At 39.6% G+C, this 26,256-nt stretch overlaps 1 long non-coding RNA gene across 1 annotated transcript in view; it reads left to right on the top strand.

Moving 5' to 3' along the window:
* The first annotated feature begins 2,107 nt into the window (after positions 1–2,107).
* Positions 2,108–26,256, top strand: part of LOC138923954 (uncharacterized) — a 36,989-nt gene continuing 12,840 nt past the window's right edge. Inside the window, exons 1-3 of the long non-coding RNA XR_011438332.1 lie at positions 2,108–2,153; positions 14,615–14,856; positions 21,584–21,808. This is a non-coding gene — a long non-coding RNA (uncharacterized lncRNA). The remainder of the gene's footprint in view (positions 2,154–14,614; positions 14,857–21,583; positions 21,809–26,256) is intronic.

Here is a 26,256-nt window from a genome sequence, read left to right as displayed (position 1 = left end):
CAACTCAAATTACCTTAAGCAAAGAGAGGAATTCATTGCTTTACTTAGCTGGAAAGTCCAGAGGTAAGGTTGGCTTTGGACACTTTTGAACCAGAGATTCAGACGGTATCACCAAGAATCTATTTCATCTATGTCTCTCTGTTTTGCTTTCTGTGGTCTTGTTTTCATCCACCAGCTCCCAATGACTGCCCCTTTGCTTTTCCAGGCTCTCCCTTTATGGGGGAATAAAAAGAGGCCTCAGCAGCTTCAGACCACACATTCTCATACTTCATGGTCAAGACTGTCCAGGGTCCAAAAGAGAGTTTCTTCTAGACTATGTCTGTTTCTCAGAAGCTCCAGCATATATATGTTTGATTTTCATTGGCTTTGATTTTGGTAAAGACACATCCATCACTTCGTCAGTGTGATGAGGAAGATGAGTTATGACAATTGGATTACACCAATCTGGGTTCATCCATGGAAACTGGGGTAAAGCTAATCCTACCCAAGTCACAAGATTAAGAATGGGAGAGGGATGGATTTCTCAAAGCAAATTCCATGTTGAGGATGCCAGGCAGCCAAAGAAGCAGATATCTACTATACGACTACTGGATGAGAAACACGAGTTTCATATTTGTTTACTTCTTTGTCTCATACTTGCTCTTCTGACAGTGTGGTAGCCGGTCTACCATTTTACTAAGACATTTGGTGCCTGTATATTCCATTGCTATTGACTACTCACCCCGTAACAGACTCATAGCCTCTCCTAGATTGTCGATACATAAAGTTATCATCTCTCTGACTCTTTGCTCCTGCTTGGGCTTGGGTGCTACTTGGGTCCATTATCTTGCATCTCTTGCTTTCTGTATATCTCCTCCTCTTCTTTCTGAACCTCCTTTGTGAAAGGCTAGAGCTGGCCTGACTGAACATTTATACTTCAAAAGATCAAATGTCTTATCCTCAAGAAGTGTGAGACAGAGGAGAATGACAGGTCAAAATCAGTGAAATCAGGTCAAACAACAAGTCCAGAGGCCAGGTTCAGTGTTGAAAACTAGAAATGAGACTTAAAAGGTATCAGGAACAAGGCAAAAGCTTGAATGGAAAGTGAGTGACCCAGGCAACTGCATTCAGTGTCCAGGGCTTGCCTTTATGGGCTTTATGTACGTGCTTAATGGATGTTCTGTACTGGCTCGAAGGAAGAGGGTGTGTTGAGAGTCTTTCTCAACTGGTCATAATGACCTAAATTGGATGTCTGGGTTCCTGTGTGTGTGTGTGTGTGTGTGTGTGTGTGTGTGCATGGCATGCATACTCGATTTATTAAATAAGGTTTTATATTGCTTACCTTTGCTTAAAATGTTAAAAGGCAGATGAACAGTGCTAGGGTCTGCCTGATTCTGTTAAAATCAATCCCTGCCTCAATTTCTAGGACTAGTCTTGACATTAGTCAGGAGGGAATCTTTAAATTTTAGCTTAATGCTCTGGGCTCAGCTTTAAATTCTTCTTCTGGCCCAACCGTGACCTTTGGTTCTAGCTCTGGTGAGTGGACACTTGCCTTTTTCTTGGGTTTTTGGTTTCTTTTTAACCCATGTTATGGTAACTGCCTTTTAGGTCTTGCCCCTGTGCTCAGTCTCTCGTCTCTCATCTAGTTAGCCTATCTAATTCTCTGGTCCTTCTAGAGCCGCAGCCTTGCCTTGCTCTTGTAAGCCCCCTTAAAAGCTGAGTGTAAGCTCCTAACTGACATAGAAAGAAGGATTTTGAGTCTAAAACTGAGGTTCAAGTTTGGCTAAAAACAAACAACTTTGATCACAATGGTATTTGATGAGAGATCTTTGAAGGAGAAGAATCTAGTTATTACCACTTTTAGTAAGATGAGGAAGAGACAGGTATGACATGTGTATGTCCATATGATGGAGCCTCTAAACCACATCAACGAAGAGCATCTTAGGAGAGGAGTGGGCAAGATCTAGTTCAGGTTTAAGTCTATTTACGGTCTATTTCTTGTTACCATGAATCATTTTATCTCTTTAATGTTGATTCATTAATGTTTAATCCCACAGGAATGTAATCTTTAACCATGGGGCTAGTTATAAATATGAGTCTTGAAAACATATTTGTTATAAGAAATTGTGAGGCACAAGTATGCTTGCACAATCTATAGACTACGTTTATTACAGGTAAGTAAATTTGTTTACTTAAGCTCTATATAAACCAGCTTGTGGCAATTAGTCCACAACTCCATCAATGAACTCGCCTGCTTTGTGTAAGATGACTAGCCCACTGCTTTATAAAGATCATGTAGGTTAGCTTGTTAGGGAGAAGCTTTTAAATACTTTTGATCAGGCCTTCTCCAGGACTGTTTGATATAACAGCCTGTAGCAGATTCTTTGTAAAAATAATGTGACACTGTGTCTTTCCGTGTTGACTCTGCCTGTTCATCTGTCTGTCTCTCCAAATAGTTCCTGCTTGCCATTTCCTATCACTGGAGGGTACTACCTATTGGGACCATAAGTTTTTCCATATCACTTCCTATTGCTTTATGTCTTATCCTTTCCTGGAAGGGTTCTATATTCTGGCTGCTGAACTGCACTTCCTTCCTGCCCCGCTACTGGATCTGCTCCTGCAGTTATGTGTCCAATCCCATGTCTAGCCTCTCTCAGTCTTTCATCTCAATGGTATTATTAATGAGATTAGGGCTAACCATGACAGGTGAAAAATGTTATATTTCTCTTTCTAAAAAATTCATAATATAACCCAAATTAAGCTGTCTTTTGTAACTCTGTGGTTCTTAACTGATTTCTTTTTGATGAGTCAAAAGAAACTGAATTGAGAAACTACTCAATTGAAACAAAAATTTTTATCTCCCCTTCTACAAGGACTGACAATCTCTAGGTCACTTGCTCTCAAATTCGCTGGCACACAAAGATCACCTGAGAATTTGTTAAAATCCTGCGCTCTCCCCACAGACAACAATAGGTCTTGGGTGAGACGTGAGGTCTTTCTTTTGTGTAAGCTCTCCTTATTTTGATGCAGGTGGTCTTGGGTCCACACATAGAGATAAATTGCTATGGTGAATTAGAGAAATCCACCAAAGCTTTCTCTACTAGGGAAGAAAAATATGTAAGGGAGGAAAATATGTGATTGAGACTGTCTCCATTTTTGATTGATCAAAAGACTGATCAAGGGAGTAAAAAGCAACTTCCTAGAGCTGTTTCAGGCATGGTTTGGTATCTCATATGGCCTGGCGGACAGTGCAGACGGTTATTGAGTAAGGGAAACTCCCAATGGCCTTATCACTTGGGGGAATGCCCTGTTACGGAACCTGAAGTGAGTTCGCTCACCCGTTGCGCAGCAAGCCAATCTCTGACACCTGGGGTGGTGGAAGAAAGTAGGAACTTTATTTTTGCACAGTGCTGAGCAAGGGGAGAGGGCAGCTAATGCTGAAATCCCAAACTCCCCGAAAAGCTAAAAGGAAGGGTTTTTATTTGGGGCTTTAGGTAGGGAAGGGGGAGCATATGGCCTTGCTGGTCAGAGCTTTCCCACCAGCCTGTCTTTGGCCTTGAGACACTTGCAGAGAGGAGGGAGCTCATGACCTTGCTGGTCAGCAGCTTTCCCACCAGGCGTATCTCTTTGTGGGGAGGAGATAGTCCAGGTGCTTGTCCTTGATGGTGTCTGTCTCCATGGAGGATAGGGGATTCTGGAGGCAGGAAGCCAGAGAGTAAGCAGGGAATGAATGTTTTGGTTTTAACCCCATATATGCTGGGTTTAATGTGGGGAAACTGATACCAGGGTCGGTATCAGCCCAGTCTCATTGTCCTTAGCAGGAAACAAAATTTTATTTTGCTGTCTACACTATTAATTCCCTGTGAAATTTGGCTTGGTGATTAATGAAAGGAAAGATTCTTAAGAAGAATGGTAATTTTTTTTACTTTAGCTCCAGTTTCAAATCACTATTTGAGATTTTTTGGGTGTATTCCAACTTGACTATAAAAATGGTACTTAAGAACGTAATGCTTTTCATCCATCCATTCATTTGCTTATTCAAATATTTATTGAGCATGTATTTTCTGCCAAACAATGTATTAGATAAACACAGGAGAAACAGCCATGAACAAAAATGACAATGTAATTTTGGTGATAACAGGGAATAAAAAATAGAAAGTATTCCCAATCAGAATCCCAAGGACATTCTTTACAGAAATTGAACAAAGAATCCTAAAATTCATATGGGGCAACAAAAGACCGCGAATTGCTAAAGCAATCCTGAGTAAGAAAAACAAAGCCGGAGGAATCACAATCCCCGATTTCAAAACATACTACAAAGCTACAGTGATCAAAACAGCATGGTACTGGTACAAAAACAGGTCCACAGATCAATGGAACAGAATTGAAAGCCCAGAGATAAAACCACACATCCATGGACACCTAATCTTCAACAAAGGAGCGGAGGGCCTACATTGAGAAAAGAAAGTCTCTTCAACAAATGGTGCTGGGAAAACTGGACAGCCACATGCAAAAGATTGAAAATTGACCATTCTTTTTCACCACACACCAAAATAAACTCAAAATGGATCAAAGACCTAAAGATTAGGCCTGAAACAATAAGTTTTCTAGAAGAGAATATAGGCAGTACACTCTTTGACATCAGTTTCAAAAGAATCTTTTCAGACACTACAACTCCTCAGTTGAGGGAAGCAATAGAAAGAATAGACAAATGGGACTTCATCAGACTAAAGAGCTTCTCCAAGGCAAGGGAAAACAGGACTGAAACAAAAAAACAGCCCACTAATTGGGAAAAAATATTTACAAGCCACTTATCCGACAAAGGGTTAATCTCCATAATATACAAAGAACTCACACAGCTTAACAACAAAAAAACAAACAACTCGATCAAAAAATGGGCAGAGGACATGAACAGACATTCCTCCAAAGAAGATATAAGTATGGCCAATAGACACATGAAAAGATGTTCATCATTGCTAATCATCAGGGAAATGCAAATCAAAACTACACTAAGGTATCACCTTACACCCGTTAGATTGGCAAAAACATCCAAAACCAAGAGCGACAAATGTTAGAGAGGTTGTGGAGAAAAAGGAACCCTCATACACTGTTGGTGGGAATGCAAACTAGTGCAGCCACTATGGAAAACAGTATGGAGATTTCTCAAAAAGTTAAAAATAGAAATACCCTATGACCCAGCTATCACACTACTGGGTATCTATCCTAAGAACCTGAAATCAGCAATCCCAAGAATCCCATGCACCCCTATGTTCATCGCAGCATTATTTACAATAGCCAAGACGTGGAACCAACCTAAATGCCCAGAAACTGATGATTGGATAAAGAAGATTTGGTATATATACACAATGGAATACTACTCAGCCATAAAAAAGGACAAATTTGGTCCATTTGCAGCAACATGGATGGACCTCGAGGGTATTATGTTAAGCGAAATAAGCCAGACAGAGAAAGACGAACTCTATATGACTCCACTCATAGGTGGAAGTTAACATATTGACAAAGAGAACTGATCGGTGCTTACCAGGGAAAAAGGGGGTGGGGGGAGGGCACAAAGGGGGAAGTGGTGTACCCACAACATGACTAACAATAATGTACAACTGAAATCTCACAAGGTTGTAATCTATTATAATCTTATTTAAAAAAAAAGTACACAATCACATCACAGCAGATTCACAGAAATCTGTCACATAATGCTATTAAAAAAAAAATAGAACGTATTCCAAGAGTAGGATCTAACCTAGAAGGTGGGAGTGAAGTGAGAGAATGAAAATTGGGAGTACTTTTGAAGGATTCCCTGATGAAGAGATATTTAAGCTTTGATCTTGAGAACTAGTAGCAGTTAGGCTAACAGTGAGGGTGAACTCTTCCCTTGAGTGCTTGATGTGAGAAGAAGCCAGGCCTGTTCAAGGATGAGAAAGAAGAAGGCCACTGAGGGAAGTGGGAGGGAATCAAGAGGGGAGGCTAGAGTGGTACATGGGGACAGCTCACCAGAACCGTGTGCATTATAGCAATACCCATGTGCAGTAAAAGACCGCTGAGCAGGTTTAAGATAAGGACTGAAGGAAGAGTGTCTTCTTTTAAAGAGGACAAATAAGCTGCTGTCTGAAGAATTTATTAGCAGGTGATGAGTAGCAAAAATGAATGCAGGAGATGAGTTAGGAAGTCATTGCAGTAGTCCAGGTGAGCAATGGTTCTATGGTGATGATAATGGAATTTGAGAGAGATTTGAGACATAATTTGGAACCTGGTAATTTATTAGACATGGAGGCAAGAACCAGGGAAGTGTGGCAGAGTTCTCCAGGTTATTGGATTGAGTAACTGAGTGTAGGTCTGTGTATTTTTCTGAGGTTGGTGACACCGATGGGGAAGAGGTGTTCCTTTTGAGAGTGTGTCATCCAAGTGGAACCGGCAAGTAAATGATCTAGGACTCCAGACAGGAGTCGTGCACACAGATGCAAATTTGCTGAAGTCATGGGAGTGGATGGACTCACCTTGGAAGTGAATAGAGGTCAAGAACCATTAGATATGTTGCTGAGAAGGGGCGATCTGGAGAATAGAAAAGGGAGGGACTGGCCCTTGAGAGGAGAACATTTTTGCCAATATGAAAGGACAGAGGGAGCGGGTGGATGAAGATGCAGGTAGATTTACAGGGATTTTTCTTTTTTGGTAGGAAGTTAAGGGCTATTTAATGGCTTTTATTTTCCTTGTGAAGTTAGAGGCAAGGTCACCTGCTGAGAGTAAGGAAGATGGAAGAGAGATTGGAGGTTTGAGGAGGAAAGAGAGGATTGAAATATAGTATTTTGCAGATACATGCCAACACTCCCATTTGGCCTTTTTCTGGGTAGCTGCCAGCTCCTCCTGGGTCCAGCCCAGCACTAAGATGGCTGATATCTATTGCAATACTTTTACAGAAGAATTTGAGAGGTACGTGTTGATTTGGTCTAGTATTCTCAAATTTTCACAAGGTTCGTATTTTTTAAAGAAACACTGAATGTACTGTTCCGTCACTGCCTAGAATGCCTTCAGTGATACTTCAAGGTTATAAAGCACTGAATTTTATGCTGCTGAGAATTATCCATTCAGAGTGTTCTGTTCAGCTCTTTTCTTGCTCAACCCACCTGCCCTGAGAAAGTGGCCTCTGAGTTTAGATCAAGCAGGAGGGAGTTCTTGCAGAAAACCCACTGAAGGCTTTACCGTGGGCAATAGGCTCAACCCATTTTTGCTGACCATAAAGGTTGAATTTCCAGTTAAATAAAGGCCTATGGAGAAAACTACAAAGGACTTCCCTCTAGCGTAAATTTTACTAAAAACTGGTGCTAATGGTACTTAAATACCCTTATGGTTTGGTTCTCTCAGCATCTTATCAAGCTGAAGAGTTTTATAGTGAAACCTTTGATGGTTATGTTTAACAGCTGCTCACAACTAGTCCTGATGTGACTTAATTTGAAGCCAAACCCTGTAAGTAGGATTAATGTCTGCATCTGTTTTTCCATCCCTAGTGCATATTTAACCAAATTATCTTTTTCCCTCTTGATTTTATTTACTCATTAGCTGTGTTGTAATGAAGGTTCCACAGTGACTTATTCTTCGGGCTCACAAGGAGTTATGAGTTGTGTCAGTGCTGGCTTGAGGCTGTAGTGTGGAACAGCTTTCTCTTCTCAAGCTGCCGCTGCAGTGGTACAGAATCACAATCTGCCATTTAAGCATCAGGAGGAGCCTTCTTAAGGTTTGTAGAATGAAATACCTTGAAAGGAGTTAAGGGGAGAGTAACACCAGTCTTTTGGTGCTATGAGCTCTGTAGCAGTTCTGAAGAGATATAACAGGATTTCATTTACTGAAGATGAATTCATGGAAAACTACTCATGATGGTGATCAAAGACAGGAAAACCTGTCTTTTCCTATATAGTTGTTTTTTTCTTTTCTTCCATCACTCACTTTTCTCCAATCTAATGTTAAGAGGGAGAATCTTAGTTTTTGTGCTATTTTTCTTCTTCTAATATAACTTCCTTTGCTTTTCTTCACTGTGGAGTCTCAAAAATTACCTCATGTCTGTCTGTTTTCCAGAAAACTCCAGCAAACATTTGCTTCCGTTAATATCTTTAGGGGCTGTATTTTGTTATTCTCTCTGTGCCCACATCACTCCTTCCTCACTCAGTCTTTTTTCACTCCTTTTTTTGGTCACACAGGTCTTGAAACACTCATTTTCACCTAGAACACCAGTATTTTCATCAAGATCATGGTTCCCCTACAGAAAGAAAAGCATCTCAGAATACCTGAATATGAATTAGCTTAATATGTTAAAATATTAAGAATCTTTGCCTTTTTAAAAAGAGCCACATTAAAAGGAACTCACAGCAATCAATATTGATGGAATGTCTTGTATTTTGGCCCTTGAGTTTGTTTCATGGGATCTTTTAGGACTGAATGCTTGGCCCACATTCAAGGTTAAGCTTGGCTACATCCAGAGACTTGGTTCCTGTTTTCTTAAACACTCGCTGGGCAAACTACATGAGTCTTTGGCTATGTTGCGTCTTCTTTCCAGGAGCAAGCCCTCTGACCCTCGCCTAAGGTGGAACTCCCACAAAGAGTAGAAGGAACATTGGTCTGGAAGCCTGACAAGCACCATGCAAGTCCTGACCCACTATGGTGGCAATCCATGGTGACATCCATCAGTCTCATTTTCCTTATCTTTTTAATGCAGATGATACCAGCTGCCCTTCTCACAGGCAGTTGAGTTACTCCCATGGTACTTTGCACAAATCTCTTTTTACAATATTTAGTAAAATCTGTTGTATTTTTTTTAATGTAGTTGTCTGTAGATCTTGACCAGAAGTTCAAGAACTGTTGTTTTCATCTTTTTATACACATTTTTCCAGTGCCCAGTACAGTGCAAGCACATTGTAGGGACCCAAAACATTCTTTTAAATATGTAAATTCAACTCAACACCATCTGTTGAGATCTATATGTAAAGCCTTTCTCTAGGTGCAATGGAAATGCCAAAATGAATAAAAATTTAAAAATCTCTTTTGAGAGATAGGAAAACAACTAACTACACAGATCAGAGTACAAAAGTGAGATCATGGAGATGCTGATGAATTATTGGAGAGAAAGATTATTACAATAGGAAAAACCTGGGAGATATTCTTCGAGGAGATGCATTTCAACCGGCCTTGAACAATGGGAAGAATTTGGGCAGGTGGAAGCTCACAGGTAGTGTTGTGAGCTGTAGGAGCCAAACTCAGAGGAGGGAGAGCTTCCCTGCCCACTGCTATGTGGAGGAAAGGGTCAAGCAGAACTGGGCTGATTTGTAACAAATAACACTCATGGCAGAAAGCGTGAAGTTTTGCCATTCATAATTAATAGAATAAGTATCAGAAGGTTCTCTTTGATCAGATTTCAGAGTTCAAGCAAAGACCTAATAAATAATTTATTGTTCCTAAGTGTTATCTTCATCTGTAAGTTTTTCCCAGATTTTGTAAATACATAATAGACCAATAACCATTACCTTCTTTTATGGATTTTTATAAGGAAAATAAGGCACGTTGGGATGATCTTTCTGTTCAGTATAAGTGAAAGAAATGTATAATTTGGTTCTTATAATTTGATTCATTATTTAAAAAAACAGAGTTCCATATGGACATGAAATGTCAAACTGTGTCCTAGAAGCCATCATCCCTGCATCTTTTCCAATCATAATGGAAGTATGGTTCTCGGCAGCAAGGGAAGAAGACTCACTCTAGCTTTTGTCCTGTCTTCCCTCCCAGGCCTGAACCAGGACAGGCGCTAAGCGAAGGAAGCCTAAGGGCTCTGGAAGTCATGCAGAAAAGTCTCTGCAAGAGCTTCATGAAGCTATGAATGCTCTCCTAACTCAGCAGTACATAGGTTTGGTGCATCTGACCCAAGGCCAATTTGAAGACCATGGACATGCTCCAAAGAACTCAATCCTCTTCTTCCGTCTCGGTTCTTTTTCTAGTAAAACACCTAAAGAGCTTTCATCCTCAGGTTGCACAACTAGCCCTTCACTCTTAGATTGCAGAATGGCTTTTCTGTTGTCCTTTGACACAGACTGATAATAAAAATGCTTTATGCTGTGCATGCTACAGGATCAGAGATGGTGCATTGTGGGAGGAAGGCTTAAAGTTTAGAGACTGTCAAGTAGCAGACCTTAAAAGTGGGGGTCCTCGACAGGAGATTATACATAGGATATGGATTATAAATGGTGATGTAAGAAGAAGGAAAACTTTCTGATCCAGGATAAAATAATGCAGCACCAGTAGTACCTTTTCTAGCAGATGCTGTGGTGCCCTGCCTAGATGCCTTTGGACCTCCTCCTTCAGCTTCCCCATTTGTTGCTGCTAGAAACTCATTCCTGTGACCTTCAGAGGCTTGCCCATGGGCAGTGGAGCCAGAACGGAGAGCTGGAGGAGCCTGGAAGAGTCCCTCCTCTTCCCTCCTGGGCATCCTGCAACCAAAGACTGAGACATGTGGGAGTACAAACGCTCAGCTTTTTTGCCTCCAGATGGAGAAACCGTGAGGTGTAATTTCTGCTCTCAAGCTCCCCTCAGGGTCAGGCTGGGTCTAGGATTTCCTGTCTGAAACACACCCTTGCCTGACTTGACCCCCTTCCCAATCCTGCTCCTTCTACACCTTTCTGGTCTCTTCTGATAGCACATACTTAATAAATCACTTGTATCCTAATCCTTGGCTCAGAGTCTGCTTAAGCTCTCATTACTACATAACCTGGGAAAAATCACCCCCATCACACACCCTCTTTGGTTTCAATAAAGAGAGAGAAGAGATGTTCCATTGTTAGCAAGATGAGCTGTTATGAAAGTCAGAATTATAATTCTGCTTCTGTCTGCTACTCTGTGAAAATAAAAAGAATTATATCAGCACCACCAAATGAATCTAAAAGAATAGTGGACATTGGTTACCATGTTTTTGAAGCAGGATTTCAGAGAACAAACATACCCTACTTCACATCGTATTGATTAAGCACTGTGTTAAGCTTTTCCAGGTTACTTCAAGTTGAAAACAAAAGAGCTCAGGGAGGTAAAAAGATGGCCTTTCTCCTAGGGTAAATAACATAAATATAACTTCTGTTGATTTTTTGACAGGATTATCTCTATATATCCTGCCAATAATCCATTTAAAATTGATCTACATGGCTGCTGCTATTGCCCACACATCCAAGACAGCATAGTAACCAAAGTTGCTTCCATTACTTTCAGTGGCTTATAGAGCAATGACATAGTGGACTAAATACTGGGTAAGCCTCAGCTGACTGTCAGCAACAGAGGAAAAAGACAAGTGATTCAGGAGGCCAAAATATCATGGTTGAGATCGAATTTATCTTAAGGAATCATGTCTAGAATGATCACCTAATAGGAGTGGGGGATAAAAAAGAGGAATGCTCTCAATTTCAGGTCTTAACAATGAGGGGCTAAAATGTACACATTTCATTATTCTAGAAGCCTTATCATCTTTCCTTAACACCTCTTTTTACACTGAGGATTAATATGTAGTGTTGATTAGTATTTATTTGTCTAAGCTGTATGTTTCTGTCCATTGTGGGTTTTGTTGTTGTTGCTGCTGTGTTTCATTCTGTTCTGTCTGTCTCATTGACCAGCAGACTCTTTTCTTTTCCTTTCAAAACTCCCCATAGAATGCATTCCAAGAGTGTCTTATTCACTCTTGTGAAATAGATGATTCCTGTAAAATCTTGTTTGCTTCAAGTTTTATAATTTGAATTCTTTCTCATTTACTCTAGAGTGTTTTGATATTTAAAGAAACCCTGCAGGAAGATTTTTACAAAACAAAATATCTTATTGAATTATGTACAGTAGTTTCCAGATTTTTTTGTGTAGCAATTAGTCTTTTTTTGCACAGTCTTGATTTTATCGAGGGTGCTTGATTTTAGATGTACTGTAAACAAATATTGATTTAGTACAAACTATATATTATTTGAATCCTCCCCCCTTTACCTCTAGAAATCTAGGGATAAATGACTGGGTTCCCAGCCACTTCTACTGTGAAAGCTGAAGGTCACACATCAATTCCAATGACACATTCAGGGAAGGGGACAATATCACAGGGAATGTCTTTGATTCTGTCTGAGTGGTAAATTTTTCACCATCTGGGAACCTCAGTTACCTTCTCCTCCATGTTCTCCCATAATCAGAGCAGTCCCTCTCATCCAAATGTGATTGCCTGGAATTAGGGTCATCTTTGGGCCTCTCTTTTAAAATCCTTAAAGCTTTAAAACATTTACTTTTGTTAAAAGCACATAGACTAAGCACAGGGCCTTGGGTGCCATCTAACAGATCTAATATTATAATGGATTTAAAGAAAAGCATTGGATTCTTTTTCCTTTGTTATAAAATGACCCTACCTGGTTTCTAATCTTTAGGGCAAGAACCCATAATTTAATGAAATAGGGATAAATTAAGGAGATTTCTTAAAAGTGGCCCCTTGCTGCTTAGGTGCAAGGATTCAAGAACACCTGACCTTGAACTTCTCTTTCTTGGCATGTTTCCCAGGGCTTTTGAACAGACTTACTACTGCTCAAGTTGAGAGCTTGCCAGGGTCTGCAATGGCTGCAGTGGCTTCTCAGATTTGACACTTTCTGGTGCTATGTCTTTTGTTCTTAGTCACTTCTTGATGTTGTGGATTTGAGATTCTGGTTCTCCAAAACTAATAATCCATTCGTACTGAGCAGATGCTGCAAGGATAGAGCAGGAAATTGGCTCCTTGGACTAATATTCAAGCACGGGCTGCTGGTTAAACATGGCAGATTGACAAAGGCGTTTATCTCCACTGCCTCCTTAAATCCAGATATGATTAAAATGGAGAGGAGGAAATAGCTAATGAGAGACATGAAGAGAATTTTGGAAGATGGAAATTATATAGACAAGCTCTCCCAACCTGAGCAGCCAGATAACTTGTCTTCTGCTCTGCAGAGGTTGAACCAGGCAGGATATGGTCTCAGGGTGACCTAGCACAGCTGAGGACAGGGTCAGGACACATCCAGAAAACAGATGATTGACTGAAGTTCTGCATCTAGAATGAGGAACGCCTAAGTCTCTCTCTGCCTCTCTACTTAGTATCAGTATCTCTAGAAGTCAGATTAACACTTCCTAAACAGAAGATGTGAGAAAGAGCTGGGTCCAAGAGAAAGATCTTCAGACACTTACTTATGGGTGACCCAGAGAAATGGTCAGCTTCTTGCTTGCTCAGCCTAGAGTAGAGCCCACAAGTCAATAAACACTGTCCGCACCCAGGGAGCTTCCTGTCATGATCCTTCAACATAAATGGATCCACCCCTTAGGATCACCAGACATTTGAGGAAAGCCTCTAGCATGAAAAACACAGTCCAAAACAAAGTGGGAGGAGCAGGGGAATTCATAGGAAATAGAAAAATGCAAGGAGCATAACGGAACATTAGGAAAAAAAACCCTCTCATGTTGCCAAAGAGAGAAGAGATTGCATTTATGAAAGAGGAGGAGGATAAGATGAAGACGGGAACATTCAGAGAAGAAGAAAAGCTCCTGGAAATTAACGCTGTGATGGAAGATAAAATTGAGGAAGTCTCCAAGAAAACAGAAACAATAACACCAACACCAAAGTGATGAAAAATAGAAAAATCGATAGTCTCAGATTGTGTATGAAGAAAGTCATATCATTTGGAAGTGATGACTTTTATCTTTTTCTTTCTGGGAATTATTTCTCGTATTAGTTTTCCTTGTCTTATCCAGTTGCCTCGGGCTTCCAGTACAACACTGAAGAGTGGGAGTAAAGCAGGCATCCTTGTTTACCTCCTGACTTGAATAGTAAATACTCCTTATCTTGCTAAAGACGACTCCTTATGTTCCTGACTTACTGATTAGTTTTAATCATGAATAAGTGTCAAATTTTACAAAATGGAGATTTGCAAATCTCTATTCAGAAGATCATTTGATTTTTCTCCTTTCAGCTGTTAAAACAGTATTGTATTAGCCCAGGAATAGATTAGGGGATTAAGAGACAGGGTGGAATAAATTGTAATATACATATTTTACTCTAAATAATATTATTTACTATAACAATTTTAAAGTAAGCACAACATTAATGATGCAGGAATCACCACAATTTTAACTACAGTCATGTGTTGCTTAACGATGAGGATATGTCCTGAAATGCACCATTAGGCAACTTTATCATTGTGTGAACATCATAGAGTCTACTTACTCAAACCTAGATGGTACAGCCTACTATACACATAGGCTATATGATATTAATCTTATGGGACCACCCTCGTATATGTGATCCATTGTTGACCAAAACATCGTTATGTGGTGCATGACTGTATTACTTGTTTTTAGCTTCATTTAGGACTGAACTAATTTGATAGAAGAGAAATAATTGCCTTGAACCTAATTTGTTAATCTAGTTAATTTGTTCAAGTCAAAGTGGTGATATTTTGGGAGTATCAAAAATAGATTAAGACAAGTTTACAAAAACGATCATAGGGTAAATTAATAACCTTAGGTAACAAAAAATCAAATTTGTTTTGTATTCCACTGTGCAGATAAAGTAACTTACTGATTGTGTATCTATTTTTACCTGTGTGAACAGGCTGTACCTGGACACCAGTCCCCCGCTGTGAGCTGGGAAACACAGATCTTTAAATACTGTGGGACAGAAAAGACTTATGCTCTGAACCACCCAAAGCAGAAAATGAAAGAATGAAATGGAATGCAAGTACTAGATTTGTAACAGGAGGTCTGCTTGTAAGATCCCTGCAAAGAAATACATCGGAATGGTGAGAACCCTGGAGCCACACTACCTGAGTTTGAATCCCAACTCTCCCTTACCAGGTGTGTGACCTTAGGAAAGTACTTGATCTTCCGCAGCTTTAGTTTCCTCCTCTTTAAAATGAATTTATAATAGCGTCTACCTCCGAGGGATGCTATAAGGATTGGATGAATGAATATATGCGAAGCTGTGGAATAGTGCCTGATTCCTTAGATGTCTATAAATGTCAGCTATTATTATTGACTTGTTATTTTTAAGTTCAAACACATGCATCTCTTTCTCTTTATAGTTTTCTCTTTTCCACTTTAGGAATCAGTATGTGTGTGCTCACGTGTATGTATAGTGCTCTCCATGTTAGGCAGAATGACCCAATGAGTCATATTAACAGAGGCTGATTCTGACAGCCCCCTATGTAATAAAACCTACAGAAATTGGATTACGATGTCATTAAGCAGTTGCCTCTGTTTCCTTATGACAGCAAGTTTTCCACATGTTGGCAAACCTCCTAGTGTGTTTTGGAACAGAGCTCTGTGCCAGAACTCCCTTGGTCTAAATGTACCTTTACCTTGAGCTGTTTGGCTTTAGGCTTGGGGTTTATTCTTATGGGATGTGTTCAGAATTTTAGGAGGCAACTCAAACTGTGATGCACAGAGTTTCTTAGCCTTTCTGGGAAGCAGTTTTATTAAGCTACACGTCTGTGAAAGCAATATATGGTCTTCTTGAGCCTATTAAAACGCCACCTACCTCCTTTCTGAGTATTAGACATTCTTAGTTTCCCCTTTCATACATGGTATTCTAATTGTATACCTCCTTAATGAACTCTAATTTCCAAATTTAGAAACAATGGAAATAGAAAACTCTGTATTTGGATAGAGAGAATTTGAATAATGGAAATGTTTGGTGATGTATGTTCTATGTCTTCTCCTAAAAAGAGACGTAATCTGCTGCCAGAATGATTGGGAGTTAAGAACTTCCATCATTCCTTTTCTACATGACGTTGGGGTAGGGCCAGCTCCAAAAAGAACTGGGAAGTTGTCCTTGTGCTGTTTTTGATACAACTCCTCCTTTCTCTTCCTCTCTCCAACTAAAGAATCCAGCAGCCCATGTGGCTTCGAATGCCGTACTGCTCTCTACCACAGCCTGCTGTCTGGAGCTTACAGAGGGGACACATATTCCCTCTGACTTGGACATGATGCTAATGTGTTAGTTGTCTGACAGTATCTGCGTGCTGTCAAGAGAGAAAGAATCAGTCTCTGGTAGTGGGATTTTGCACAACAGAAGTAAGAGGAGGGTCTGGCCAGGAGGCCTTCCTAGGATCACTGAAAGCACGCTGTTAAGGGCAACTGCTCTCCCAGTGTATGGTTTAATGGTTTATGAAGCACTTCAAATGCATTTAACTTTTTATATTTCATTTACTCTCTATAACAATCCTGTGAAGTAAGCATTAATATCCTCACCTTACGAATGAGGAAATTAGTGCCCATAAAATTTAAGTGGTTTGATTCAAGTTACAAAGCCAAAGCTTTGCTGTGAGGCTATCCATCTCCTAATCAGGTGTTCTTTCTTTTTTTTCCCCTGAAGATTGGCACCTGAGCTAACAGCTGTGCCCAATCTTCTTTTTTTCCCCTTCTTCTTCTCTCCAAAGCTCCCCAGTACATAGTTTTATATTCTAGTTGTGAGTGCCTCTGGTTGTGCTCTGTGGGATGCCGCCTCAGCATGGCTGCATGAGTGGTGCCATGTCCATGCCCAGGATCCGAACCTGTGAAACCCTGGGTCGCTGAAGCGGAGTGTGTGAACTTAACCACTCGGCCGCTGAGCCAGCCCCTAATCAGGCGTTCTTATACTGTGTTCTTACTTCCCTTTGGGTAAATGAGAAAAGTAGACTTTCCGGGGATGTTATGCTACCTATAAGGACAAGTACAAATTAAAAATAAGAGGTTTAATTCTCCTGTTGAAAATGAGGGAAGAGACTCCCCTCTTCTTTTTCTCAGAGCATTTACTGTAGAAAACTTGTGATTGTGTGTACTTTCTCCTCTCTTTGAAATGCATATAAATCCTTTTGCATACTAAATAGACCTTTTTTTGGTGTTATGACCTAGCAATGTCTTCCTCAAGGACCTGGGAGTCATCTCTTTGAAATGTAAACATCAAGAGAGAGAGATCTCTATCTCCCAGTTTCTGGGGAGGCTGGGAGCCTCACTTCAGTGGGTCCATTGCTCCAAGTTGCAAAACTACTTCCTGTTATAAATACGAGTTTGTTCTTCCTCTGGATAAAGCCAATACTAAGACACATAGTCACCCCGATTACTAGGTAAAGTTAGGATGAGCTATGTGTGACAAATGGTGCTGTCAAGTCCTCTTACTTGAGGACTAGTTATTGCTTATCTTGAGAACATGTGTGCAATGGGTGTATCTGCCTGTTTGTACAAAAGGATGAGACTTCTGTTCTTGCAATCTCTTAGTAGATTGCTTGTGATGCACACTGCATTTTGGTTTAATTCTTATTCAATAGTGAAAGTATTTTCTTTCTTTACTGCCTTTGTGGAGAGGTTTTCTGGATTGGGAGGTTTTGTTTTTAATTATATCCTCAGTACGCCCACATCAGTTACTCACTAATTTCACCTTGAGTTTTTTTTTTTTTTGAATGAAAAATCAGGTATTTCTCAGATAGTTGAAATTTAAGTTTACTCTGTTTATTTGTGTAGGAGTGTTAATACTGGATGAAATTTTGACAGCTTATACACTTATGGTGAGTAATGTTTTTACTAGTCAATGGGAATTGTTACTCATTTGGCCTTTTTTAAAACCTCTCTTGTCAGATAGATCTACTTGTTATTTTTACACTTTTTTCTTATTCTTCAATTTTTAATTAATTTACCCTCTCAACCGCACACAGAACTAAAATGATGACTGGTTGAACACAAATGCCAAATTCAGTCAACTCTTCAACAGGCACCATGGTCCATAGAAGCATAGTCTAAGAGAGGCTTTAGAGACCTAATGTTAAATTAAATTCTTCATATTCAACTTGGCACAGTTCTCTGTTTTAATATTTTCGGCATGACTGGACATATGTATATATCCACATAGGTCCAACGATGCTGAAAATACATAACTTCTGTGGTCAGTGTAAGTCTTGTATTGTTTCTTTTAGTAGCAATAAGAAAAGATTGATTTTACCTGGCCAGAACAATTGTTTCCAACAAAAATCGTTTAGTTCAAGTCCGAAGTTCAAGGTAGGAAGTAACAGACATCAGTGGGGAAAAGCTTTGTAATTGGGAGCGATTTGCCATGGGGATGTCCTGTGCTAACGTGCATTTACTAACTGAATTCCACCTGAAGGTTAAGCAGTCTTCAAAGCACGGAAACAGATTAAATGTTGTCTTCTTATGAGAGATTATAAAGAGATTTTTTTCCATCCCAGACTGGTTTTCCTACTTTGGCATTTTTTCAGGAAAGATAAGATTTACTTAGAAGCCAGTCTATATACGTTAGCCAACTTTCTGTATTAAAAACTCCACCCTTGTTTTTATATCAAACAATGTTTATTAATGTTTAATTGCAATCTTTTTGGTGAGGAAAACTGTCCCCAGGCTAACACCTGTGGCAATCTTCCTCTATTTTGTAAGTGGGACACCTCCACAGCATGGCCTGATGAGTTGTGTGTAGGTCCGCACCTGGGATCCAAACCTGTGAACCCAGGGCCGCCAAAGTGGAGTGCGCAAACTTAAGCAATACACTGCTGGACAGGTTCCTGTTCAATTGCAATTTTAACAAAATTTTGCTCTTGGCTGCATTTCAGGGCTTGAAATTTTCACTACAAGGTTTCTAAATAACTGATAGATCAAATTACTATGCCAACTAAAACTACATCGGTGCACATGTTTGAAATAAAATGTATGTAATTGGCTGACTCATGGATTATGATCTAACTTTTCTCCCTTTTTATTGTTATTATTACATAGTTCTGCAATGACTATAAATTTAAATTAGAGATTATTTAAATCTCTTTTAATAATGTTTTTGAAAGTGTAATAAATACTCTCCCATAGCATCACAATTATGATAAGCATTGAAAAGCCAGTGAAACAACTGAGTTTTTAATCAGATCTAAATTTAAATTTTCGTTTTACCATTTATCAGTTGTGAGACTTTCATCTCTCTCAATCTTGATTGTCTCATCAATAAATAGGAAGAACAAAAACACATCCTTCTTTAGCGTTTTTGTGAAAATATATTTATAAAGTATCTATTGTGCCCAGCATATAGTAACTGCTGAAAAAAGTGGAATCTATTAATGTTGTTGTTACAGAAGTGGTTGGGATATAAGTCATTTATGATTCTCTGTAAAGCAATCCATTCAATTTCCAGATAACCAAATCTGTAGTTAATGTCAATAAAATAGGATTTAGGTAAGGAAGTCTAGAAGATTCTAAATCCTTCTAAGAACTAACATAGTTCTTCTCAAATCTTGATGTGCCTATGCATCACCCGGATATTTTGTTTGGTGCTGAGTCTTATTTAGGTTTGCCTGGAGCTGGAGACTCTGCCCTTCAAACAAGCTCCCAGTGACAACGATAATGTCCCTGGTCTGTGGACCATGTTTGGAGTAAAATGGTTCAGGTACTAGGCAAGCTCTTGGGATAAGTGTTATCACATTAAAGGTAATTCCTTTTTAAACTGGTACAGGTACCACTGAACCTACTTTTATTCCGTTATCTACTATTGAAAAGAGAACATATTATTTTATATACCATTCTTCATTTTAAAATTATTTTTCCAATTGTCATCCACAAACTGCACAGCTATAGAAAGGCTAAAATATATGAAATTTAAATATCCTTGTCTCTTGGCCTAATTTTCTTTTGGTCTTAGATTTATTTATTTATCGAGCTTTATTGAGATATAATTGACATATAACATGTACGTGAAAGGTGTTGATTTGGTATACTTATATATCTTGCAAAATGTTTACCATCATAGTGTTAGCTAACACCTTCATCACATCACATAATTACCATTTCTTTTTTGTGGTAAGAACATTTAAGATCTACTCTCTTAGCGACTTTCAAGTATGTAATACAGTATTGTTAACTATAATCACCATGCTCTACATTAGAGTCTCAGAATCTATTCATCTTATAACTGGAAGTTTATACCCTTTGACGAACATCTCCTCAATCCCCCACCCCCCGCCTCTGGTAAGTACCATTTTACTCTCCGATTCTGTGAGTTTGCCTTTTTTAGATATCACATGTAAGTGATATCAAATGGTATTTGTCTTTCTCTGTCTGACTTATCTCACTTAGCATAATGTCTTCAAGGTCTGTCCATGTTGTCACAAATGGCAAGATTTCCTTCTTCCTCGTGACTGAGCAATATTCCATTGTGTATATATACATCTTCTTTATCCATTCATCCATTGACAGATACTTAGGTTGTTTCCATGTCTTGACTGTTGTGAATAAAGATTCAGTGAACATGGGAGGGCAGATATCTCTTCAAAATAATGATTTTATTTCCTTTGGATATATACCTAGAAACGCAATTGCTGGATCATATGATATTTCTATTTTTAATTTTCTGAGGAACCTCCACACTGTTTTCCATTATAGCTGTACCAGTTTACATTCCCACCAACAGTGCACAAGGGTTCCCTTTCCTCCACATCCTCACCAACACTTATCTCTTATCTTTTTGATGACAGCCACTCTTAACAGGTGTGAGGTGATAGCTCATTGTGGTTTTGATTTTCATTTCCCTGTTGATTAGTGATGTTGAGCATCTTTCCATGTAGCTGTTGACCACTTGTATGTCTTCTTTGGAAAAATGTCTGTTCAGTTCCTCGTCCTTTACCTAAATTTTTTTTTTTAATCCCTTTGTATTTGTGTGGCTCACACCTAGCACAGTACCTGGCATGTAGTAGATGGTCAAGAATTGCATGTTGATTGTCGTGAGGGTTCTAAGCACTGTTGATGCAGTGGTTTTCTACCCGGGCCACACAAGAATTACCTGGGGATCTTTTAAAATGCACTTATGCTTGGCCCTCCCCAGACCAATTAAATTAGAATCTCTGCCAGTGGATCTTGGCAGATTTTTAAAGCTCCCCTGGTGATTCTAATGGGCAGCCAGGACTGAACCACTAACATAAGTGAGCAAACATCCTACCTGTGGGCTCCTCCAGGTCACTCACGTGATTTTCATTACCCTATTGCCTACCTGTTTTCAGCACGAATGTTAATCATGTCCTGAGAACCCTCTGCTGCAAATGCTGAGCATAAATGGCCCAGGGGGTATTAGTTTCTAAACGATTTCTTGCCATCCTGGGTTCTTTTTCTTGTGTCCCTCTCTCTCTGCCCACTAGCTGCTAAGGAACATTTTAATTTATTTTATTTTCATTTAAAAAGTAATGCATGCTTATAAATTTTAAAAAATCAAGCAATATGAAAGAGTGAAGAAATTCAAGTTAAAAACCTTCCTCTCTACAAAGCTGTCATTCCTACTCCATTCCACAAAATCACCCCCACTGCCAGTTTTTGTGTATGCTTCTGGAAATTTTCCATGCTCTTACTGTCATATGTATTCTTACATAAACACAGCACACACACAAACATGCAAACACAATCATGCCATATTATGTTGGCAGCTCACTTTTTCATTTAACAACATATCTTGGAGATATTCCCATTGGCACATATAGTTCTACTTTATTCTTTTCTTTTTTTTTTTTTTTGAGGAAGATTAGCCCTGAGCTAACTACTGCCAATCTTTCTCTTTTTACTGAGGAAGACTGGCCCTGAGCTAACATCCATGCCCATCTTCCTCTACTTTACCTGTGGGACGCCTACCACAGCATGGCTTTTGCCAAGCAGTGCTATGTCTGCACCCAGGATCTGAACCAGCGAACCCCAGGCTGCGGAGAAGCGGAATGTGCGAACTTAACCACTGCACCACCGGGCCGGCCCCTACCTTATTCTTTTAAAGGATACATAGCATTGCATTGCGTGAATACAGGTAACTTATTTAATCAGATCCTTATTAAGACACACTTAGAATGTTTCCAGTTTGTACGTACTATATTAAAATCAATGCCATAATGATCATTCTTGCATGTCCTTACATAATTTTAGCACTGTATCTGTTGAAAAACTTTTTTTTCCTTTTTCTCCCCAAAGCCCCCGGTACATAGTTGTATATTCTTTGTTGTGGGTCCTTCTAGTTGTGGCGAAAAACTTTTTTTATGTATAACTGTCCAACTTCTACTTTCACAGGCTGTTATTGGCAGTGCTTTCCCACCTACCCTCTTTTAATAGCTGAATATGTCAGCCCCTGCTTCTGCCTTGGCAGCAAAGTTTGTTAATCCCCCCACCACAGGCTCATTTCTCAGATCTATTCTGAGAGGAGGAGGAAGAAGAGCAGAGGAGGAAGAAAAAGCAAATGATTATGCTCCAATTATTGCCAGATGCAGTAGTCCTCAAAACAATTATAAAAAGCAGTTACTATTACCTATGTGGCAATAAACATGGCCCACAGAAATTAACTTATTCAGGCGAATGGGGTGGAATTAAGATTTGAAATTCCAGTTTGTTTTGTTCTATTTAGTATGTCTTCTCTCTTCTCCCTCTCTGCTGTTCTAGAGGTTCAGGCATTGGGCCCCATTCACTGTGAATGGGACTGAGATGACCACTGAGGTCCCATGTCATTTTGTGAATTGCAGCCCCTCCTCTTACCTAGGAGTGTCGCTATTCTGGTAACTGGCTAGTATTATACTCATTCTTTCTTGTGCCTTGCTCCTGTATCCAAATTTCTCTTCCAGTACTTCATTTAGTATTTTAAATGTTCCAAGACTAGGCACCAGCCTTCTGTGTCTCACATATTTTGGGGCAAGAAGAACTACCATTTAGCTGCAGTGCATGATTGGGGTTGGGTGTTTGTGGTATTTAGAAGAAGTGACGTGACATCTGAGCTTCTGCTGAGTGGGGTTCTGTATTCAGCTTAGGTTTCTATCAGGAAAATACTTTACCCAATAAAGGTATGTACTATAAAACTTTCTCTTTGCAAAGTGGAAGAACAAAAGTGTGAAGCTAAGTTATTGACACAGAGATAAGGAACCAAGATGAAGAGTCAAGCAAGAGAAGATTGCAATTCTCCAGAAATAGATACTAGTAGCAGGCATTTTGCAAAGTGTTTTCCAGGGAAGACACATCTCTTTTGAAATACCAAAGGTGAACCTTGAACAAGTGCATTAGAAAAACTAAGAATTTTCTGCAAATGATGAAATCATCAATACCAGGAAAACAATATCCCAGCAAAGACTAGCTTTGAGTAAGACTACCTGAAGACATGTAGAAGAGAATCCGTAAAAGAAAGAAGCAAAAAGAAACTATTGTCTTTTTCATATTAGGCCAAGAGTTTTTACCAGTTCTTCAGGAAGGAGGAATTGAAATTTAATACTACTAACTAACACATTGTGAATCATTTACCCTTTTCTGAGAAGCCTGCCTCCTTGACGGTTACTACATTAACACTCATGGAAACTTAAGAATGGTGAATGGTGCAGCAGAGCAAACAGAGGCCGATATGAACAGCCCAGGATTCAAATTCTGGATTGCTCACATAGCCATCTGTGTCAAGTAGTATTTTAAAGGATGACCACAACGATTTCTCTCATCCCACATATCCTTCTAAAACCTTGCCACTCTCACATCAAGAGGTGGAGTCAAATTACCCTCCACTTGAAAATGAGTGGATTTGTGACTTTCTTGTAACCAAGGAAATGTGACACAAGTGACACCATGTGACTTCAGAAGCTAGGTCAGAAAAGGTGATGTGACCTCCACCTTGCTTGCAGGAATACTTATGCTGAAAACCTGAATCACCGTGTAAGCGATCCAACTGTCTTGGGGTCACCATACTATAAGGAAGCCCAAATTAGCCCACATGGAGAAGCTCTGAGACTAGAGAGAGACAGAGAGCAGCTCCTAGCTACTCCAGCCCCCAGTGTTCCAATACGTATAGCCAACGTCTGATGGTAACTTCGCGAGTAACTCCAAGACAGAGTAGCCCAGCTGAACCCTTCTCAAATATCAAGTCCACAGAATCTGGGAAACTAATAATACGGCTGTTTTATGCCACTAAGTTATAAGGTAATTATTACAACACAATAGTAACTTAGGATCAGCATCTTGTGACCTTTAGCAAGTTGCTTAAGTGCTATGAGTCCTGGCTTCCTTACTTGTAAAATAGGGGTGAAGACAACAACTAAAGCGTGTGAGTCTTATACCAGCCCGCCTGAAAAACTGCTGCTAGTAGCAAGGCCCATCCCCGTGTGCAGGTGTGCTACTTCCCAGCTCTGCTCACTGCCCCCTTGCTGTGAGGAAGCAAACACTCCTTTCCGTTATTGACATTATGACAAGATCTCAAAACTTCTAGACACCTTGATATCACTAGATAAAACACAATATGGTTTAAAGGAAGTTAGACAGGCTTCTTCTCACTGGTTCACAGAGAAGTGAAGGTTATGGAAATGGCCTATTTGGACTATGGCATGGAAGAGTCTTACGGATGTGAAAATATGTTATCTAGGAGAAGTAATACAGTGAAGCACTATTAACCACTAAGCTTAAATTAGTTCACCGGATTAGTCACCAAACAGGGTTCCAAGGACCTAATATCAGTACAACAGTTTGGTTGGAGGTGTAGGGCATCGAAGGTAGGGATCAGACAGTTACCAGCAGTGGAATGCAGCTGAATTGCTGCATTCTAGTAAATATAAAGGCTGAACTGAAGGTGCCTCTTCCTCTCTGCTCACTTGCCCAGAGGATTCCTCCAGTTTCATAGATCCTACCACATTTACTAAAATTCCTGTTGACTACCAATGTGCACAGACTCTCAGACTGTTATGAGACAGACCATTTTTTAGTTCACTTCCTGTTCATAAAGGTACCATGTCTCATCCATCATTATAGACATTTCTCTTCCTACAAAACCAAATTTATATTTCACAGGCCATTTGTAACAAGTGATGTCTCACAGGTCTTACTACTTCTCTTTTAGTGAGCTGCATTTTTAAAAGATTATTTTTTTCTTTGTGAAATTTAACATGCTTATAATATCTTTTTAAATGGAAATACACATAATTAGATAGACAAAACACTCAACTAGAAGTCCCACCAACCGGGGCTGGCCCAGTGGCACAGTGGTTAAGTTCGCACGTTCCGCGTGTCGGCGGCCCGGGGTTTGCAGGTTCAGATCCCAGGTGCAGACATGGCACCGCTTGGCAAAAACCATGCTGTGGTAGGCATCCCACAGGTAAAGTAGAGGAAGATGGGGATGGATGTTAGCTCAGGGCCAGTCATCCTCATCAAAAATAGGAGGATTGGCAGTAGTTAGCTCAGGGCTAATCTTCCTCAAAAAAAAAACAAACAAAAAAAGTCTCACCAACCAAAGACAAGTACTGTGAAATAGTTTTGCTTTTATTTCCAATCTTTTTCTTTTCTGTGCATATTTTTTAAAGTTTAATTATATTTCTAGTACTTTTCTGGCATTTTTCAAAGGACAAGTTGAATGCTCAGCACTTGAACACTCTGAATGGAACCTCCAGTCTTCGTGCTATTTTTCATCCTGACCTAGAGAGGGTCTTCTAGAGAGGTCTTCTACGGTACCTGCTGCCTAGTGTATTGTGGTTATTTAAGTTTAAGTGAATTAAAGTTAAACAAAATGAAATAGTCAGTTCTTTGGTCACACTAGCCACATTTCAAGCGCTTAAGAGCCATGTGTAGCTAGTGACTGCTACATTGGCAGTGTAGATAACGAATGTTTGCACCATCACTGAAAGTTCTTTTAGACAACACTACTCTAGAATAGGGTTTCTCAACCTTGCCATGATTGACCTTTTGGGTCAAATCTTTCTTTGTTGTGCGGTTAGTAGGGGGCTGTCCCATGAATTGTTGGAGGTTTAGCCCCATCCCTGGCCTCTACCGTTAGGTGATGGCTCCCTACCCTCCAGCTGTGAACATGAAAAGCAACTCCAGACACTGCCACGTGTCCCCTAGGGAACAAAATTGCCCCCATTGAGAGCCACTTCCATAGAGATAACAGCTAAGAAAAATAATATCAATGATAATAGTTATTGAACACTTATGTGTCAAGCTCTAATACATATTGCATAGTAAAATACTTTGTAATTTCATAACAGCCCTATTAGATAAGCGCTACATATTAGCTCTTTTATACAAATAAGGAAACAGACTTATAGAGCAACTTGTTCCATGTCACATAAATAAGGAGGGATAGGATAAAAATTTAAATTCAGGTGTATCATAACTAAAAGCCTAAATACTGAACTAATACACACACTGACATCAAATTTGCACTCTGACAAAATGTTGCAACCAAAGGTAGTCTTTTCTGGCATGAGGCAACATTGTGATGTTTTCTGCTGCCTGTACAATATCTAAAGA

The sequence above is a fragment of the Equus caballus genome, chromosome 4 (genome assembly GCF_041296265.1).
Source record: "Equus caballus isolate H_3958 breed thoroughbred chromosome 4, TB-T2T, whole genome shotgun sequence".
In the NCBI taxonomy this organism is placed as follows: Eukaryota; Metazoa; Chordata; class Mammalia; order Perissodactyla; family Equidae; genus Equus; species Equus caballus.
Note: the sequence above shows the minus strand (reverse complement) of the source record. Positions and strands in the feature narration are given on the sequence as shown.